Here is a 15,918-nt window from a genome sequence, read left to right on the forward strand (position 1 = left end):
TTGGGTGCTTAACCAATTGAGCCACCCAGGTGTCCTTCTTAAGTCTATTAATGTGATGACTTTAAGTTGATTGATTTTCTAATGTTGAACCAGCCTTGCATAGCTGAGATAATCTCATTTAGTTGTGTTGTAGAATTCTTTTTATACATTATTGGGCTTGAGTTGCTAATATTGATTAAGGGTTTTTATATCTATGTTCATGAGGGGTATTTATAGTTTTCTTATATATTTTTTTTCCTTCTGGTTTTGGCATGAGGGTAATTTTCGCCTCATAGAATGAGTTGGCCTCTCTGCTTCTGTTTTCTGGAAGAGGTTGACAAGAATTTGTATACTTTCTATCTTAAGTAATTGGTGGGATTCACAGGTAAAGCCATATAAACCTGGTGATTTCTTTTTTTTTTTTTGTAAGATTATTAGTTATTGATTCTATTTCTCTAACAGATATAGAGCTCTGCAGGTTATCTCTATCCTTGGGTGAGTTTTGGTAGTTTGTGCCTTTCAAGGAATGGGTCCATTTAACCTAAAGTATCACATTTATGGACATGTATTTATTATCTTTTTAAAAAGATTTTATGTATTTATTTATTTATTTTAGAGAAAGAGAGAAGAGCAAGAAGGGGGAGGAGCAGAGGGAGAGGGACAAGCAGACTCTGCCCTGAGTGTGGAGTCCCACTCAGGGCTGGATCTTACGACCCTGAGATCATGACCTGAGCCGAAATCAAGAGTCAGATGCATAACCAACTGAGCCACCTAGGCACCCCAATTATTTATTATCTTTTTAATATCAGTGGGATCACTAGTGATGATTACTCTTTTATTTCTGATATTGGTATTTTGTGTCTCTTCTTTTTTTCTTGGCTAGTCTCACTAGAAGTTTGTCAATTTTATAGATCTTTTCAAAGAACCAGCATTAGGTTTAGTTAATTTTTCCCTATTATTTTCCTGGCTTCAAGTTCTTCGAGCACTGTTCTTATTTTTCATATTTCTTTGCTTCTGGCTGGAGTTGCTCTTCTTCCCTCTAGTTTCCTAAGGTGGAAGCTTAGATCATTGATTTCAGATCTTTCTTGTTTTTTAACACATGCATTTAATATGCTGTAAATCTTATAAACTTACCTCTGAGCACTGCTTTTGCTGCATCTGATGAGTTTTGATAAGCTGTATTTTCATTTAGTTAAAAATATTTAAAAATTTCTCCTGAAACTTCATTTTTATCCATTGTTATTTGGAAGAGAAATGTGTTGTTTAATTTCTAAATATTGGGGTATTTCATAACTATATTTTTATTATTGATGTCTAGCCTAATTCCAGTTTGGTCTAAGAACATTGTGTGATTTCTGTTCTTTCAAACTTGATAAGGTGCGCTCATTTGCTCAGAATGTGGTCCCTCTTGGTGAAATTTCCATGCTACCTTGGGAAGGATGGGCATTCTACTGTCGGATAGAGTGTGATGTCAGTTGTAGACTTAGGCTAAGACTCCGGGATTCCCCACCTTTTCCTCCCAGCCCAGAAGATGGTGCCTTTCCAGGAGGGAAGCTTTTGCATTAGCCAAGAGTTACACCAGGCAAGCAGCCAGGTCATAGACAGCATCAGGAGGGCCCGAGGCAAGAAGATAGTAGGGAAAGGAGTCATAGGATAAGTTATATAGGGGTCAGGGCAGGATCAACCAGTATGGTTAAATTTGTCCTGTGTTCTTACACCTGTGCTTGGTATTTGACACACATTATTTTGTTTCATCTATACACCGGTGCTCTCTAAAATGGGGTATATCCAGGGAGTGGACAAGGTAGTTCACTGAGTGGTTGGAGCAAAATAGTAGATCTTCTATATTTATTTTTGAACATTTTCCTTTTACTATTTCTATTTTGAGGTGTATTTTTAAATGTATGTCACACATTAGTGCAGAGCCACAAAGTTGATAAAGTCTGCTTCTCACTACCGCCACAGCTAAAAACCCTGGTCTGAGCCATCGTGATCTCTCATTAGGATCATGGCAGTAGCCTCAGATCTCAGATCCAATCTTCTTGTTCCTGCCCTTCTCACCATGTGTTCAGACCAGGTGATCCTGTTACACATGGATCAGCAACCCCCCACCTCGCAGCACCCCCAGCTCTGGCTTCCTGTCTCATTTCAAGCAACTCCCAAGTCCTTACCACTTACCTTGTCTCCTGCCTCTTATCTCACTTGCAGCCCCCCCAGTACAAGGCTCCTTGCTGCTCCCTCCTCACATCTTTTGCCACGCTGTGCACTCTGCCCGGGTGTTCTTCCCTGAGCCTGCTTGACCTGCTTCCTCTGTTTCAAGTCCTTAAAATTTGCACCCACCGCATCTTCTATTCCTCCTCCCTGCTTCATTTTTCCTCTACAAAATTTATAACTGTCAGACTTTTAATTTCTTTGTTCATTTGTTTACTGATCCACTTCCTCCAGCTAGAATTTAAAATGCACAAGGTCAAGGTTTTGGTCAGTTTGAGTAATGCTCTATCTTCCACATTCAACACCTACATGGAAGGTTCTCAGTAAACACCTGTTGAATGCATGCACGAATGACTATTTCAGGGGATGTTAAATTTTGTTGACTGTTGAGCTACAGAGTGAAAACATATTTATCCTCAGGGAAGGGATGCTGAGGCAGGCCACCAGAACGAAGTAGAGCTGAGTGTCAAAATCAGAGCTTTCTCTGCCAAAGCCTACACTCCCCCGAGTTGCTTTTCAGGAAGAAAGGGCACGGGTGGAGAGGAGAGAGAGAGAGAGAGAGAGAGAGAGAGAGAGAGAGAGGAATGGAGGAAGGGAAAGAGGTAAGGAGAGAGGGAGAGAAAATGAAGATTGAACATAAATAAGAGAAATGATCAGAACCAAGGCGAGCAAACATTAGCCATGTCCAGATAGTTTTTTTGGGACAAGAAATCATCTTCATTTCTCCAGGCCCTTGATATCTGACCTCTGGAATATTTTTGGATTGGAAATGTGGTTCTTTTATCTTACCCAAGTCTTCTGAAGTTGTGTCTCAGGTCAGAGGAGCCAGATTTCCTCTGGGTCCTCTACACCCCACCCCCCACCCCCAGGGGCCGACCATTGTCATCTTTATTGGGAGGGCTGTCCTTAGTGAGTTAGATGCCAGTTGACACTGCAGTTCTGCCTAAGGAAAGGAGAAGGCACTCATAGTGCTTCTCTGCCATTGGAAGAGGAGCCATCATCCTGATCCCCTTCCCCACCAAAGAAGAAGTATGTTCTGGCCTTAAAATTGGCTGCACACGGTATAATGAAAGGAAATAAAGGCCTGTGTTTCCATGTGTTTTCCAGTTCTTTCTCTTACCCAGAGCATCATTTCTTCCCTTCCAGCCCATCTCTGACACTGCTTTGTTGCCTGCTGTCTGTGATCAGGTCCTTTCTTTCTTTCTTTTTTTTTTAAATATTTTATTTATTTATTCATGAGAAACACACAGAGAGGGGCAGAGACACAGGCAGAGGGAGAAGCAGGCTCCATGCAGGGAGCCCGATGTGAGACTCGATCCCAGGATTCCAGGATCACGCCGCAGGCCGAAGGCGGCGCTCTGAGCCCCCCGGGATGCCCATGATAGGTCCTTTCCACTGAGTGAAAAGGACCAGGTGTCTTTCTTTCTCTTCCTCCCTTTTGGTTGCTGCCTTTGCTTATGAGCATCTTCTCTTTGATGCTCACATATAAAACCCAAGGACAGTGACAGTTAGGAGGTCATTGTGGGCATCGCCTGCCTATTTTGCTTGTGAAATGGTCACATCATCAACTGGAAGCAATTTGAGTGGGAAAGCAGGAGGACAGGGCTGGGCAGGGTGATGAGATGTAAGGTATACAGAGCCTCGGGATGGTGAACCTTGTTACCAGAGAAGAAAAGTTTGGGAGGTGACTCTGAAGTACATTTAGAGTTTCCCAAATCTGATTGTGCCCTGACTCTCTTCTGGTGACTTCTGCTCTGAGAAAGAAATATGGAGGCCAGCAAGGGAGGGGCACTCCAGCAGCAGACTCCTGCTCTGAGGAATTGGGTGTATTGAATGTAGCAGTTCCATCAAAGACTATAACACAGAAAACTCTGATTGTTCTGAGAAGTGAGTCAACATGATGGACAAACTAGGCCAGCGGGGCTGGGAGAGGTCCAGGAAAGTGGGGCAAACATCAGGAATATGCCATTATGGAAACATCTGTTTACTTGCTATTAAGAATGTTTGAAAAACAGGACATTCTGGTTCTACTCCATAAAAATAAAAAAGAAAACTTTCTAGAACAGTGCTGCCCCATAGAAATATAATGTGAACCACACATATAATTTAAGACTTTTTTCTTTTTCTTTTTTTTTAAAGTAGGTTCCATACCTACCATGGGGCTTGAGCTCATGACCCTGAGATCAAGAGTTGCATGCTCTATTGTCTGAGCCAGCCAGATGCCCCATATAATTAAAATTTTTCTATTCGCCAGGGAAAAATAGGTAAAAAGAGGTGAAGTTGATTTTAGTAATATGCTTTATTTTACCCAATATCTCCAAAAAGTATAATTTCAACAGGTGATCAATGTAAAATATTAATAATGTTTTATTTTTTTCATATGAAGTCTTTGAAATCAGGTATGTATTATATATCTACAGCTCATCCCCATTCAGATAAGCCACATTTCTAGTGCTCAGCTGTTACATGTGGCTGGTGGCTACTGTATTAGGTCATGTAAATCTAGAAAATTGAACATCAATAAAAAATAAATTTATTATTAAAAAAAGAAAAAGAAAATCCTTTTTGTTTTTCTAAAATCTCTGTGTTTTTTTGTTTTTTTTTTTTAATTTTTTCATCATCATGGACATTCCCTGGTTTTGTTTGCCCTTAGGTACAAGACTGTCTCTAGTACATATGTGTTCATGGTGGGTTGGGTTAATTCAGGTCTTTAGGTCTTTAGTGTAATTGAATGTAAGGCTGGAATTTAAGGAGGATGGAATATCTCCCTTCACTTCTGTGTTTTTTGACTCAGGCCCTAAGGAAACGAAGAGTTTGTGGAGAATGGATGGTGGATGCAGTACAGAGAGAGACATGATTGTGTGTCACTGTCTAATCTTAGGCGAAATCATGTCACCTCTCCATTTCTCTGTTTCCTTCCCCATTAGATGAGGACTGTGGGGTCATTTATACCTGCCTCTGAAATTGTGATGAGGATAAAGGAACACTGGACTAGAGGGCACTGGAAAAGGTACAAATATCACATGCCCACAAGACAGGGCTTTTTAAAAAAATTATTTTAAGATGATTGAAATGAGCTGGGTCCTCTTGTGGTGGGTCTGTCTTTGCAAGAAGGTAACCTTGTTGGCGGTAAGAAACTATGGGAATTATACTCATGTTGATAGTGGAGCAGTTTCCTTGTGAATGTGTTGGGGTGAAGGAAATAAATGGAACTGGGTTTTAGGATTGAGGAACCCACATCTGAAAAAAAACTTGCTCTCTCTTCTTCTGCTTGTATGTAAGACCATGTCAGCTGGCTGAGCTTTCTGCTCAGGGAGGTCTCTTAAGTAAACAAGTTGGGCAATTGAAGGCACCAGAGGCAGATTTACCTTAATATTCAGTGGCTCTAAATTTCAAGGACCCCCTTCATTGGGTTACCATCCTGTACTTAAGAGAACACCTCCCCTGTAGGAGACACGGCACACATCTGGTTGTGTCCTCTCAGAAGCGCTGAAGCCCAGTGTTTCTTCATCACTGTCAAGGCACTTGCTTGCAACAGGTGTTTTAGTTTGCTAAACAGTGTGCTTTTGCTTGGAGCGAACCCTGTGCTTATTCGTTTGGGCTCTTCCTTTAGTCAAACAAAATGACAGCTGAGGTGATGGGTGGAACCCAGAGCCAGGATATAAACCTGAAGAGCCTCTCCCCACTCATCTGTTTTTCACGTTTGCAGGTAAATGTCATTAGTGTCATCCTGCCACACTGCTTCCCCAGAGAGAGTCTCTTGGGTCTGGGATCTCACCTTCAGTCCTTGTCTCCTCCTAGTTTGCCAGGTAGACTGGTGCCAGGTTATTGTTACAAAGTTGCTCCTCTCTAAAATCGTCAATAGCTCTCTGTTGCCACAGGGTTAAATCCATCCCCTGTGGCTAGACTTCAGAGCCATTTGTAATTTGGTTTATAGCAATGTTTTCTCAAGGTAGACTGCTTTCCTTCCAGGGAACAAGCCTTGCCTGATCTGTCTTAATTCTTTCACCTTTTCTCAGCCAGAGTGCACCTCCCAAAGAGAGTGGCCGATATTTTCAGTTTACCCAGGACAGGGGATTCCTGGAATACAGGACTTTCAGGGCTCAAGCTGGTAAAGTCCTGGGTAAACCAGGATAAGTGGGTCACCCCCTTCCCACGCCATCTCCACCTATTGAAATTACACCCACTTCCAGGGTGGTGATTTATTTTTTGTTGGGCCTCTGAGCTTGTGCACTGATTGCACATTCATATGGCACAGCCTGTTCCTGTTGTCCTTTGTCATAGGTGTTTGTGCTCCCTTATTGTCTCCCCTTCTAAGTGTACGTAATTTGAGGGCAATACCATGTCTCATGCTTTTGACCGTTTGGAGCACTTGGCACAGGGCCTTTCACATGGTAGGTGTTTAGACCTTATTTAATGCATGAATGAATGGAGAATGGAGTCTATCTTTGAAGTGAAAGGCTGTATTGTAACTACATTGATTTTTAGTTTTATCAATTACCAAATAATATTCATTGTATTTTTACAGAAAATGTGGAAAAAATAGAAAAGCACACATATATTGCTTGAAAACGCAGTATCCAGAAATAGCTACTATTAATATCTTTTTGTCTATCTCTCTAATATCTCTCCTCCCTCCTTTTCATCTGTTTATCGAATCGTCACCTGTTTATGTATCTTTTTAAAAATACTTGGATCTTATGGTACATATTGTTTTATAACCTGTTATTTCCTTTAACAATATATCATGAACATTTTCCTCATGCAATTAAATATCCTGTTATAATTCTTAAAGGATATATATCTTCATATGTCATGTATATCATATATTTATCAATATGTATGTCATCTATTTATTTGAGCTATCTATCAGTCTACCTATCTATCATTCCATTTGTGGCTGAGGCATCAGTTTTTTCTTTTTAAACCAACCCCCCATTCTTGGACGTTTAGAATTGTTTGCGAAATTTTGCTCTTGTGGCTCCTTTTTTTTTTTTTTTTTTAAATCATTCTTGATTGTTTCCATAAGGGAAAATTCTTAGAGGTAAAATTTCTAGGTCAGATCCTTCCGAGTGATTTTAAAAATTTAGTCAGGGTGCAGCTGTAGTTTGCAGGTTACCCCTGCTAGAGGAAATGAGCTCTAGAGGTTAAACCTTGCTTGGATCTCAACTTTGGTTGAGCCCTTGCCCTTCTGTGCTGTTCAAAGACCTGAGCAGTGGAAATTTGAGGAGAGTGAGTTGTGTTGCAGGGCTGAGAGATCCCAGGCAAGGCTGAGAATGAACTGTGCGTGTGGTGGGTCTGGATTCTGGGAGTCCGGGTGTGCCTGAGGTAGTCATAGGAGAATGGTGGAAACTGGGAAAGGGCTTGGGAATTAGGTTAGGACAGTGCACAGGTCAGGTTAGGTCAAATCAGAGACCTTGAGGTTGGGGATCCTCTAAACCAGAGGATCTTGACTGCAGTAAGTCCTGCCTCAGGCAGGAAGCCTTTTACACCTGTCCTACTGGAAATCAAGGACTAATTTGTGTGATGGGGCTCTCCCGGGGCTTGCAGGCTCAAGTAGTATCTCAGTACAAGCCCTGGAAAATACTATCTGGCTGATCTTTCCTACCCCCAGCTTGTCCGAGCTTCGCAAGGGATGGTGGAAGTGCAGGCTCACTAGGAGGCTAGTCCTGCAGGTCACAAGCCTGGGGTAGATCAGCACTAATAAGTGTGGATGACCAGCTCTGGTGATCCAATTATTGGAGAACTCCGTCTGCCTTAAATGGGCTCAGGCCTCTTGAGCTCAACAATTATATCCCGGGTTAGATGTCAAGCTTTGGTGTAATATAATGTTGCTGGTGATATTTGAGGAAAATGTTGCAGAGTGGGAATGTTCTAGCAGGTTGGAGACAGGCAGTTATTCCTGTTTTTAAAGTGGTCTGTATGAGCTAGTTTATAGATTCATGAGCTGGTTTAAAATCCTGGGCAAGATTCTAAAATACAGTATTCAAAAGATGGTTTGTATAACCTTGCAAAAGTAAATAGTAATCTCTAGGAGTCATCATGTGCTAAGCAAGGAACAAGTCTTGTTCAGCTAAGCTCATTCCCTTCCTTGCAGTAGGCAAGGTATTGTATCCTAATTTTAGCAAGGTATTGGAAAGACTTCTCAAATAACCTTGGGCTCAAGGCAGAAGGCTTTGGGCTGGATCAGTTATTCATGGAACATACTCAGTGTACTTTTTAACAAAGCATTCTTAAGCCAGAGACAGGTTTCTAGAGCTACAAGGTTCTATTCTTGATCTTGCATTGTTAACATTCCCTTTAGTCAATGACAGAGAAAGAAATATGTAGGTGACATGAAGATGGGAGAGATAATGGATATGTTGGATGAAAAGATTCAGATCCAAAATTATTAGTTCAGGCTTGAAAACATGAACTTAATTTATCAAAATGATGGTTAATAGGGTCATATGTTAGGTTTTATCCTTGCATTAAAGAAGTAAAACAACTGCTCAAGTGCAGGATGGAGAGGCTTGGCAGACTCATATTTCAGAAGGTATGAAGTGTCAAGTTCGGTACGTGTGAGCTTACACGAGTGGAAGTTCAGAGCCCATGGTGAGGCTGGACAAAGTCCTTCTCCCTCGACACTGGTGCTGCCACACCTGGAATGATGTGACTTGTTCCAGTCACAGCACTTCCAGGGGGACATAACAAAAGTGAGAAGAGAGTGGGAGGTGGAAAAAGCATGGCAACCTCCAAATCTGCCAGTGACAGGCTGTGTGTACCTCGACGTAAGTGCTAAACCTCTCTGAGCCTCAGTTTCCTTGTCAGTCAAATGGAGCAATAATTACCTTATTAAGTTTTGTGAAGATCATATAATTTGTGAACATCCCTTAGAAAAGCTTTTGTTCACACTTGGTACTCAGCAATTCTTGGATTTATTCTTGTTGTTCCTGCTAACAGAGTGAACACGGTTCTAAGAGGAGTTGAAAATCATGTCAAGTGAAGATACATAGTCTAGAGAAGAGTCGACTTGGAGGCGTGCGAGATGGATGTGTATTATCTGCCAGACATTGTTCTGAGTGCTTCGCTTGGATTATTTCATTTGCCTTTCTGTGTAGGCCTGTGAAGTAGGTACTGTTTCGTTGGCATTTTATAGATTAGGAAAGTGAAGATCTGGCAAGATGCATTTAGACCAAGACTCTGTAGCTAGGCATGAACCGAGTTGGTCCATTCTGCCTCTGTCTAAACTACCATGTCTCATCTCTTGCATTCTAGAATGCTGAAAATTGGCAAAGTATCAAGGGAAGGTATTTCGGGGTAAATGGAGAGATCCATCTAGATTGGACACCAAGAAAGTTGGTTCCTCCTGTCTTCCCCACCTGCCTCCCACTTTTCTACCATGTATTCCTCAGTTGGACCCTTTGGGCATTTTTTTGGGTGAAAAAGTGGGGAGTCCAGGCTTGCCTTTCTACCTTGTAGATGACCCAGGGCCATGGAGTGTGTGTATACGGTTGGGAGGGCAGGGGGTTGGTGGGGTTTGACTATCGGTGAGTAGGTTCCCAAGACAGTCAGAGGCTGTCTGCTTATCTGGTCTCACCCACTGCCCTGGCTCCTGCTAAGCCAACTGCCTGGTGAGGAGGCCTGGGAGGCCTTTGAGAAATACTGTCACCCTCCATACATTCACATCTGTGACAGATAGCTACTGCTCTGGGATAGAGCATAACAAATGATCCATGGGAATAGCATGGTGACCTTTTCAGAGGGTTTTCTTGGGTCCCAGCCAGAGGCAGAGATGCAAATTGATGTGTCTTCTTAGTCTGCATCTTCATTGACTGAGTCATCTTCCTCCTGTGATAAAGAGTTGGGCTTGGGGGCTAACTGTAAATCATCTCCTCTCCCAGGAGTCACTGCTCAGGATTCTTCCAGAAAGGGCTGCCTGATTCCTGACTCTTCCTCCCCTCTGATTCTGAGAGCCTCAGTTTCCCTGTCACCTTAACTCAAAATTCCAGGCTCTAGGACTTGGCTCCCACTCTTTCTTCCACTGTGATGAGTCCCTTATGCTGCACGTATTTTTCCAAGTTTGATTCTACAGCTTGCCCTTCCGTGGACTGGCCCAGGGTATTAAGCCCACATAGATTGACTGGACTGAGTAACTGAAGGGCAGGAATGCTGATCCCTGTACTTAGAATGTGGCAGGCCCTCTAAAGACACTCAGTAGATCCATTGAGAGAACAAAAACAAAGGAAGGGAGGAATATAGGCAGGTGCCATTAGGCCCTTCAGGATTCTGGTTGTTTCTTGTGGGTGATAGACACTATCTTCAAGCTACAGTCTCAGAAGTCAGAGGCCTGCATCCACATCTCAGCCTTTCTGCTAACTTGGGCACATAAGTTCACTTCTCTAAACTTCACTTTCTTCAACACAGGGAGATACCAGTTGTTGGGAGGTTGAAATGCGATTATGGGCATACTATTATTTATTTTTTTTTAAAAGATTTTTATTTATTTGAGAGAAAGAGAAAGCAAGCACGAGTGGGGAAGGGGCAGAGGGAAATGCAGACTCCCTGCTGAACAGGGAACCTGACACAGGGCTTAATCCCAGGACCCCGGGATCATGACCTGAGCCAAAGGCAGACACTTAAGCAACTGAACCATCCAGACACCCCTGGACATAATATCCTTGTTAGTCACAGCGAGTGTTCAAGAAATCCTTGCTGGCTCTAGTGCACATATCAGGAAGGCAGGACATCACCACCTTATATGACTACTGTTGATTTGGTGTTTAATTGACCCTCAATAAATCCGCCTTGAGCGCTTATTGGATAAGGACCCCAACATACAAAGAAAGCAAGAAAGGACTCAGCAAAGGGGTTTGACATATTTATAATAAAACATGATATTGTTTTATTTTCACAGAATTGTGCTAGCTCAGAGGCTTAACAGCAGACATTATGGAAGCAGAAAGAGAAATAGAGAACCATGAGGTCAGGGCCATTGTTACGTCAGTGTTCTCTGTTGTCTCGGGACATGATGTTCCTAAACTGTGGTGCTTGTACTTGAGAGGCGAGTCACTCCAGCACAACGCTGCTTTTAGAGATTATGATAAATCCTGGTGAGAGAGGAACACTCAGAACCAGGCTCTGCTGCAGGAAGTTAAAAATGCCAAACGCCAAAATGCCAAATGGCTTTGCCATTCTGTACCCCCAGGGGGTGGGAGGGGGTGCTGATATCAAATTAATAGAAGGATAAACTCCAATCTCAGCCTCCTTAGCTTGGAGCAGCCTCTGCTTCTGCCTGCAGGCTGCTGCCACTGTTCAGATGCCTTTGTCTTGAACTGTTCTGCATATTGTGGAGCAGAGATGTCTCATCACTTCCCTGAAAAGAAATAGCCATGCTAACGAGCAGGATTGGCATGGGCGAGGGAGGGAGGGTGCGTGGGGTCATAGCAGTGCTTTGTCATCTAGAGGCACTGTTAGGCTGGAGAGCTTTGTGTAGGTGTTCTGGGTGCAGCTGGGAATGCTCAGAGTGGTATGGAGTGTAGGGGTAGAGGTGACTAGACCCCATGCAGGTGGAGGTTGCTAGGGAAAAGGAGGGCGTCCTCCAGGCCCCATTCTGGCCCTGCTATCTGAAAGTTGAGGGTCTGAGCAGCAAACAGTGGAGGAGAGAGCCCTAGAGCCAGAATGGGGGCAAGTCAGGCTACAATCAGCCAGCAGTAAACAGGCTGATTAATCAGGGATGGATTCAATTTCCCTACAGGAACTGCTGTGGATTGTCATGGGTGTCTACAAAAGAATAATAACAACCCTTGAACTTGCAGAATGCTTTATGCTTCTGAAAATGCTCTGGAGTTCATGAGTTTTTCTGATGCTCCCCAGAACCCTGAGAGGTGGGGAAGGGAGGGCTGGCACCCCTCTCCCCTGGGCAGAGTTACAGAGGGCTGAAGGGCCTATATCAGGCCTCCAGCTAGATGCAAAAGCGCTGGACCTGATGCCTACCCTAGGTTATGAACTTGTTCGTTCATTCATTCACTTATTCACCAACTCTTTGAGCACATTTGTGTGTGTGTGTGTGTGTGTGTTTGTGTGTGTCAGGCATTGAGTTCGGTTTAAGATATAAAGAGATCTGGAGGTTTGCCTTCAAATAATCCCAGGAGCTTATGTGTTTAAATAAAGCTGTTTTGCAGTGTTTCCCCTACAGTTTATCTTGGGAAGCACCAGGTTTGGTACTTGGGTGTAGTGTCCAAAGGTTGCCCTTTTAAAAAAAATTTCCTCAATCCCTATTTTGTGGTAGGGGAGGAAGATGGGAGCCCCAGGGTGAGGAGCGTTGCAAACCTAACCTCATTGATATGGGGCTGCTCTTTGTTCAGCGTCCCCCTGAAACCAAACAACTGAGGCTGTGATATTTCCCAGCGATGTCTTTAGATGCATGTCTGACCCCAGACAAATTATAAGCTTCTTAAGCGTCCCGGTGTCCTGCTTGTCTTGCCAGTCTGCCCTCACTCTCTCACTACAATAGGAAGCACTCAGCATATAATAATTGGATTGAATTGATGGAGATATTACTATTTTTAAGTTGTCTGTGTGCCTACCTGCATGTATATGTGTTGTGTTTTCTTTTCAGGGATGCACGAAACATCTCTTACCTAGAAGTAAGTCTCATTTCCTACTGAAGTGTGCAATGGCAAATTTTGTAATGAGAAATGTACTTCTTTATTATAAGGATGAACATCTGTAGTCCTGTACACTTTAGTATGAATTAGTCAGTAGTCTTTTCTTCTAGCTGTAGGAGAAATGGTAGTAGTGAGAGGCAGTCTGGAGCTTCTGGAGATGAAGAGGAGATAAATGAGGACCAAGGCAGAGAAGGTCGCGAGCGAGAGCCCAGGCACCAAATACCAACTGCTGCTTTTATAATCTAGCTGAGAGCTCACCTTGGCCCAGTCATCCCAAGTAGATTGAAAGAGCTTTGGGGTCAGGGCTTGTGTTTCTCCCTCAGAAGTATTTACTAAGCAGTCAGATCACAGACAAAGCTGTGCCGTGCCCAGGACCTCAGGAAAGGCGGGTTTGCAGCATAATGGATCACACAGGCGTGATGGCCTCAGCGACCATCTCTGAGAATGAATCACGAGGGGTCTGCTTGAGGGCAGAGAGGCTCACCTCTGATATCCTCATCCATAGCCTGCAGCGGTAATGCTCAGGACCACTTGACAGGAGAGACTTTCTTTGCGAGTTTTTGGCGGAGCTGGCCAGACCCGGGTTCGACCCCACCTCAGGCACATCTTACCTTTGTGACCTTGACTGAGTGATTTAACCTCTCTGGTCACCAGAGATGAAAACAACAGTGACCTTGTGTATGTGATGGGAGTATAAATGATGTGACGTGTATGCAGGGCTGCTTACTAACTTAGTATTAATAGGCTTGGCAAGTGAGGTTTCTTTTCCTTAAAAAAATATATTTTTTTATAGTTTCTAAAAGAATGTATACTTTTGGGTGTTCGGTTTAGAAATTCTTTCTCTGGAAGGGGTGGAGTATACATTCAAGAGTCAGTGAAGAACATGAGGATAGAGAAGGGCCCCCGGAGGGGGCTGTCTCCCTGCCACTCCGCTTTCAAGTGGTTCTCCTGCCTGGTGAATGTCTGCGGGCAGGGGGCCGGGCTGCTCCTCCTTGGAAGCTGTGCCACTGCATTGTTCTTGGCACTTATGTCAGCCATTCAGGGCTCTCAAAAATTGGCTCAGGAAATAGTTTGAAAGTTATTACTTGGGATTCAGGAAACTCCAGGTGGCTTTTGAGAGCTACCCCCAAATGCAGCCAGAGATGCATCCTCAGCTGTTCACTTTCAGGACTTTCATTATTTTTCATGTTTGTTTCTGGCTGGAGCCAGAGCTGGGGTATTCATGAGCTCTCACCGTCTGGTTTTTTACCAATCCCTTTGTTTCTTTGGGAGAGAAAGAAGCTTGCTCCCCAATCCCCTCTGCCCCATGGTAGGGTTCAAGGAAACCGGCCCTTGTAATTGTAAATTACCTATGAAAAAGACAAAGCCCTTGGCTCCCTTCCTGGCTAAAGCTTCAAGATCAGCAGTGATAGCAGAAATTAATGAAAGCTGCTGCTGAGCCGCTGGCCCGACGGAGGCTTCAGAGATGAAAAGGCAGCCGTGGAAGCCGGCTTGGGGGATGAGCATTCCGATAAGGATTTCTGTTTGGGATACGGTTATTACATATGCCACGGGCTCCAGCCAGGCTTCAGCTTTCTTGGAACAGGTTCCGATTTGCTCTCTAATAACCAGTTTTCTTTTCTTTCAAAATGTGACCTTTCTCCCGGGCAGCTGACCACCACCTCCCCCAGAAAAAATTGCAGCCCTCCAAACACAATACGGGAGTAGCTCACGGTGAAGTCCGCCGTCTGCATCTCTCTTTTCTTCTTCTTTCTCTTCCTTTTGATACCAGAATGAGGCTTGGTTGAACTCACTGTCCTTTCATCTTGGCACATCCCCTCGGGCCGGTGTTAAACAGCTGTCATCCTGGGGCTGCCCAGGATCCCACTTATGAAATAAACCATCCAGCCTTCTTAATTGTCCTCCTGCGACGGGACTAAATTTGTCATCCTAATTTTTGAATGCTTGAGTTCCTGGGCCTCAGGCCTCTGGGTGTCATCACTGAACACAGCCCATCATTTGTTCTCAGCCAGACCCTCTTGTGAACTGACTGGATGGAGTGCAGAAGCCTAGTGGTTGGGGTCTGACTTCAAACAAGGGAGAAGAAGGCCATGGAAGGGGTGTTAGCTCATTAAAAAAAGTGATTCTTTTGGTCTTGTGTGAGGGATGCTTTCTTCTTACCATTCCATTATCTTCCCAAGAGAAATAAACACTTGAGTGGAAAGGACCCCCTGGGGGAACATGTGTGCACATGTTATATTCTCAGGGTATGTGACATGGCACACGTACATGTGTGTTTTGTTGCATGGGAGGGCTGTGTTTTAGAGTGCACAGTCACACTTCATTATTCTGCCAATTTAGAAATATATTTTAGGGGTGTCTGACTGTATCTGTTGGTTAAGCATCTAACACTTAATTTTGGCTCAGGTCGTGATCTCAGAGTTGAGAACAAGCCTTGCATTGGGCTCTGCATTGGGCATGGAGCCTGCTTAAAACTTTCTCTCTCCCTCTCCCTCTGTGCCCCCACCCCACACACACCTTGTTAAAATATATATATATATTTTATACATTATATATATATATATATATATATTTAAAGTGACATTGATGAATTTAACAGTCATGGTTTTGGATATTATTGTTGGCATCCCCAAAGAACTATGTGTAGTGTGAGCCCTGACAGTTTTTGCTTCTTTTTTTTTTGCAATATGAATGCCTCACTTAACTTTTGATCACGGGGCACCCATTTAAAGAGGCATCTGCTTCAAAGACAGGTATGTCAAATAACCACGTTGCCAGCCACAGGTCACCTTCCCCCACTGAGGCTGCTTGGTTTTAGAGATTGTGGTTGATTTCTGTAACTGACTATTTGGGCCACTTGCTTTTTTCTTCATGCTCTTGCTGTTTTGAATTCACCAATAAAGGGTGAGCCCCCAAAACCCCAGGCCCCCACCTTCAACCCCAATGAAAGCAGCACCCCTGGCCAGTGTGCACTTTCTCTCTCTCTCTACCTGCGACCTTACCCCATGGCCCCAGATGAGTTGTGTAATTTACAGGTCTTTTAAGTAATAAATTTTTATTTTTTTCTAAGTTTTCTGAT

General features: G+C 43.6%; 1 protein-coding gene across 1 annotated transcript in view; it reads left to right on the plus strand.

Annotated features, from left to right (window-relative positions):
* Window positions 1-15,918, plus strand: part of SORCS3 (sortilin related VPS10 domain containing receptor 3) — a 581,611-nt gene that overhangs the window by 62,746 nt on the left and 502,947 nt on the right. The gene's annotated exons all lie outside the window — the stretch shown is intronic.

Source organism: Canis lupus, chromosome 28 (assembly GCF_011100685.1).
Source record: "Canis lupus familiaris isolate Mischka breed German Shepherd chromosome 28, alternate assembly UU_Cfam_GSD_1.0, whole genome shotgun sequence".
Classification (NCBI taxonomy): Eukaryota; Metazoa; Chordata; class Mammalia; order Carnivora; family Canidae; genus Canis; species Canis lupus.